Source organism: Rattus norvegicus, chromosome 18 (genome assembly GCF_021556685.1).
Source record: "Rattus norvegicus strain SHRSP/BbbUtx chromosome 18, alternate assembly SHRSP_T2T, whole genome shotgun sequence".
NCBI lineage: Eukaryota > Metazoa > Chordata > Mammalia > Rodentia > Muridae > Rattus > Rattus norvegicus.
The window spans coordinates 59168435-59174197 of record NC_141551.1 but is presented as its reverse complement, the minus strand read 5'-3'; positions in this window follow the sequence as shown (position 1 = coordinate 59174197).

Here is a 5763-nt window from a genome sequence, read left to right as displayed (position 1 = left end):
TTTTTGTCATTCTGTATAAATGCATTCTCTCTCTTTTTATTTGAACATAGGCTAAGCTTTTGTTTTAGAAGAGTTGTTGACTAAAAGCTAGTCTGTCTCTAAAGGAGCGGAATGTTGCAGGACTTGGGAGCACTGTCTATACATGTGGAGTGTTTTGATATGGACTTGAGACATCCGTATATGTGGAATGTTTTGATGCATGGATTTGGGATGGTTAATCAAGTTCAAGACCATACTGACTTATTCTATCAAAAGATATTTAGGGATCTAGGCTTTATAAATTTACTCAATTCTAAGCATCTATTACTCCTGTCACTGGCAGTTAACAGGTTTACAAATGTTTTGTTTCTAAGTTATCTTCACCATTGATATCCTTGTGTACCTGCCGCCCAGATGGTGGGATTGTAAGCATATACCACTCTCGTGCCAAGATTTTAACTCTCTGTATAAACCTAAAAGTTAGAGTTAGCTATTCCCTTTAATAAGGCAGGCATTAATACTAAATTCAGAAAATTTGGAAAAATATAATACAACGAATTTATCGAAATTTAGAAGTGGAATCTAATCTAATTTATTATCTTAAGTTCACCAAAACATTCACTCTAAATATATAGATAGATAAAGCTTAAAATGAGTTGTCTCAACTGATTGAAAGGTCTTTCACAATAGACTGGCTAAGACAAATATTTGTTCTTACATGCTTTTTTAACACTTAATATTGGCAAATTTAATGTTTAAATACTTTATTTTTTATGTGCATGTGTGTTTTGCCTCCGTGTGTGTATTCATGTGGGTGTGGTGCCTAACAGAGGCCAGAAGAGCCTCAGAAACCCTGGAAAAGGGGTGGGAGCTGCTTGGGAACTGCCGTGTGGGTGGTAGGAACAAACCCCGGCCTCTACAAGACTGCTGCTCCAGCCCACAAGGTTGTCTTGTACTTGATTACTTTAAAAGCATATGTAAGACTATAATTTGTAATTCAGTTACACATTTGAGGACATTCTTATCTAGAAATAGTACAGAGATTCGCCCTTTGGATACTAATGTATTTATACATAATTATGAAAAAACTATCGTCGTTGTTGAAGTAGTGTTGAAGTACTCCTTTTCTGAAACTTGTGTCCTTACGTGATGTTCAGATCATTTGTATGTGAGTACAGTAACTGGTCTGTGTTGCGGCTGTATTTTATGTATTTCACAGAGTTTGTTGACTCGGAACAAATGGAAGACAACAAAATAAAAGTTTATAGTACCTGTAAACCATCTTGAAGTTAATCACACCTGAAATGGAGAATACGATTAACAAGAAAAGTTGTAGTTTATACTTATCCTTTTTGGGGGGAATCATAAAAGTGCCTCATCTCAGGTGTAAATGGTCTCATCCTATTCGACTACTTGAAAAACCAAGTAAAAGTGGTTTCACATTTGCAAAGGATCAGACATGAGATTTTCTGTTGTTCATATGATTCCTGTTACTTTTTTGCAACTTACAGACATTCCATCATTCAAGTTGTAAATAGTGAAGAATGCTAGTAGGAAACTTACATGTGTCACAAACAAATACGCATAATTGAGATATAAAACCAAGCTAAAATGCTGTTTTCTGTTAAGCTAGTTAATATAAATATATATTTAAATATAAATAAGTATATTTACATGTAAGTTTTTCTCAAAAGAACATGAGGAATGTGTAGCCTTAGCTCTTTTATCATTAGCCATCCATTAATGTTTTCTAGAAAACTAATATTTATTACCAAAAATCTGCATGCATCGTTTTTCAAGTCAGGCTGCCTAGTTGAGACATACAATGAAATGCTCTGTCAGCAGAAACAAAGTATTGCCAAAGTATTGCTTTTCAGAGAAAGCCTAACAATAAGACCAGCCCTTGTTACTCCACTCAAGAGTTCCCGTTGGTCTTTATACTTTGACTATCTGCTGTCAAGTACCAAATAGGACCCTCTCGGCATACGAATGTATTGGATGGAGTTAGTCACCTAGCCTTCTGCCAACCGTGTTTCTTTAAATGATTAAAGATGTGTAAGATTTTTTTTGTACTGTTAATAGTTTTTGCTATTAGTGTATATTTAATACCAGCATTTGTTTTATGGATGTTGTTAGTATCAGATTGAGAGCATTGACATCACAATGTCAGCAACGAGATACAGTCTGTACATGACAAAGAGTTACATCCTTGTCAGATCTTAACGATATGAACAAGACCTGTACAATGACACCGTCAGCTGACTTGCCAAAATGGATGTCGTACAAGGCCAGATCTCTACATGAAAAGCTACTAAGAACCAGTCTTACCCGGGGAAAGGTCTCTTGGTAAGTTATCCAATCCCAAGTGGCCAGCCCTAAATACAAACGAGCAATCCCAAATGTACTTGCAGGTTATATTCACGTACATGCATATGTGGACATGTCTGCTATTGCTGTGAATACCCCTGACCAAGGCGTGCTTCAGAAGAACTCATTGACCCTGACTCAGAGGGTGAGTCTGAGCGTTGTGTTGGGGAGCATGGCAGGAGGCAAGCGGGCATGGTACTGGGAGGGTAGCTGAATTCCTGCGTACAGTCTGATCCAGAACTATGAGGCAAGGAGAGCCAACTGGGAATGGTGTGGGCCTTTGAAATCACAGCAGAAAAAGGAGGGATTATGTTACAATTACATTTAAAAATATAAGGTGACTGATACGTAGCTTATTTGAATCAATACCAATACCCTTGGTTTCTTTTTTTATTACACCAAAGACAATTTTTGTCTACAATTTCTTAAGTGTTGTTTATATATGAAAATTTCAATGTCTCATTTGTCTACTCACCTCACTTGATTATCATGTTTGAGAAATATTGATACAGGAGAAATTGGAATTTACTCCTAAAGTTTTTAGTCTCATTAATAAAGTGCATTTTAATATATGTTTGTTGTTTATTTATTTGAGATAGGGTCTCACTGTGGAGGGCTGTCCTGGATGGAACTTACTATGTAGATCAGGCTGGCCTTCCAAGAGGTTTTCCCGCCTCTCTGCCTCCCAACTGCTGGGGTTGAAGGCACATAGTACATTTTGTAAAGGGAGCGAGGGGCAAGGGGTAGTTTATTATGGGTATGGAGGGTTTTTTTGTTTTTGTTTTTGTTTTTGTTTTTGTTTTTCTTTGAGATCATTACCCAGGAACACATTTAAGTTACCTCAAGTTTTGTGTTTCAGCGTGGAGCTTTTTTTTGTTTCATGAACTTTTATAGTTTGCAGAAAAAAAGAAAGTCAAATTACAGCAAGTTTAAAATACATTGGTGGTTTCATTAATAAGAGAATTTAACGATGGGCCCAAATAAGTGCTCAAGGACCATTTTATTAGAATTTAGAAACAAGCCTAGGGCAGTAAACTTCATTAGCTACCAAGAGAATAGAGAAGGAGGGAGAAGCTGAACAACGCTGACGTGGAGGTCAGATGTCCAGACAAGCAGCCATGGGGAGGGAGGCTTTGGAGAAAGTAAAGATGCCAGAGTGTTTGGGGGCACTTGAAGTATTGGGCATGCTTAGGATGCAGAAGAAACGTTTTCTGAGTTCTTCAGAGGAGCAGACTGACATGGAAAGCTTCAATCCTCAGCACAATAGGCGACACCATTTGTTTCTCATCTGGAGAATCCTTTTGTCATTTCCTGGCCCTCAGTAGGCTCCTATATTTGAATGCTTTTCCCTGGTTGGCACACTGTTTGGGAAGGATCATGAGGTGTGGCCTTATTGGAGGAGGTGTGTCACTGGGGGTGGGCTTTCAAAGCCCTTGCCAGACTAGTCTCTGCCTCCTGCTTATGGGTCAGATAGAAGCTTAGTTCCTGCTCCAGTACCAGGCCTGCCTGCCTGCCTACTGCAGTGCTCCTCACCGTGATGGACTCAACCTCTGAAAATGAGCAAGTCCCCGTTTTAATTTCTAAGTTGCTTTGGTCATGGTATCTCTTGACAGCAATAGAAAAGACGCCACTGCCATGTCACAGCACTAGTACACAGCACTGGTGCACTAAAGTATGTCTGCTTCATAGTGGGGAAGCTGCCCTGGCAAGTGCTGGGAAAGGCACGTGGATAGCATCCCTGGGACATATCTATCACAAAAAGTGCATTGTTAGCAGCGCTACATGCAGCAGGGCTGGTACATGCCACCGTATAGCAACACTGGTATATGGCAGGCATGTAAATATGTGCCCGTGCCATCACAGAAATGCTGGGACGTAGGAGTCATGCTGCGGCGTGGTTTTGTGCTGGGATATGACGGGCACTCAAACGTGTGTCTGCACCCTCATTTAGGTGGACACAGAAGGTATGTGAACAGACATGCCCGTTTGGTGACACTGTCACATGGTAAGCACTGGGATAGGCCTATCCTCATTGCTACCTGCTTGTGTTGGACATGGCAAGCATGTAAATGGTACTCCTCATGCTGTCGGTTGGTGATGCTGTCACACAGCAGGCATGCTTATGGCAGTGTACAAGGTAGGTGCCCAAACAGAATGGATATCCCACCATGTGATAGTGCTTAGACACGACAGACACATAAGCAAGTGTCCCTAAGCTGCCCTGCGCAGCCTTGGGATCTGGTATGGGTGCAGACAGGTATGCTCGTGCTGCCGGGTGGCAGGTCTGGCACACCACGGGTTTTAAAAAGGAGAGCTAGCACTACCATGCGGTGGCACTGGCAGATTGCACGAGTCCAAGCAGGTGTGCAGCAGAGCCATGTGCTCTGTGTCCCTGTGGGCAGCCCTGCCCATCCGTCAGTGCTGAGCACTGGGTACAAAGGCAGGTGTACTGTGCACAGGTAGTGATGCTGAGATCCAACATGTACTAACGTGCAGACACAGGTCGCCATGTGAGAGCACTGGGACATGACGGGCACACAAACAGATATATGCCCACGATGCCACTTAGTGAACTTAGCAGGTGCATAAACAGGAGTGTTGTGCCCCCACACGCTGGCATATGCCTGAATATGGATGCCTGTTGTAGTAAAATATAAAAAATAAAAAAGTAGGGTGGTCTTTTATCCCCACTAGGTCCAGCACCCCAGTTCCCCAAGATATCTGCTAGATATCTTGGCAGAAACACATCCCAACTCCGCAGCAGTCCAGTGTCTCCAGCCACCACACACTTTCCTACACTCAAACCGTCACATAAAAGAACACACAACACAATAATCTTTGACCCAATTGATAAGATATAATTGCTCACCTAAACACACAAAGCCCAGTACCATCCATCCCTTAAGAACATTTGTAACAACCTGTAAATACACAGAGCAGAATCTTAAGGTCACCTGCCATGGCTTCTCGCCCTCTCCCTCCTGTCTCCTTTTCGTTTCTGTCTCCTCCTCTTCCTTCAAGCTCTTCTCTCGCCCATCCTTCCTACTCATCCAATGACAGGCCTCCTTCTATCCTGTTCCTGCCCTCACCTGTATTTTACAATTTAAATGAGGGGAAAGTTCTCATGAAGTCACCTGATTCCTGAGCATGCGACTAGGCAGTGGAATTAGCATCAAAATACAGATAACTACAGGGCAAATCACAACACGTAGTGGGATTGGCATGTGGCAGATGTACAAATGGGTGCCAGTGTCAGAACATGGCAGCACTGGAACATGGCACTTAAGCTAACACATGCCCACAGAGCCATGTGGCAGTGTTGGGACACAGAAAGCATTGCCCTCAGTACCATCGAAAGCAGGGGGACCTAGCAAGCAGGCAAGTGTATCTGTGCTGCCATGAAATGGTGTTGTGACC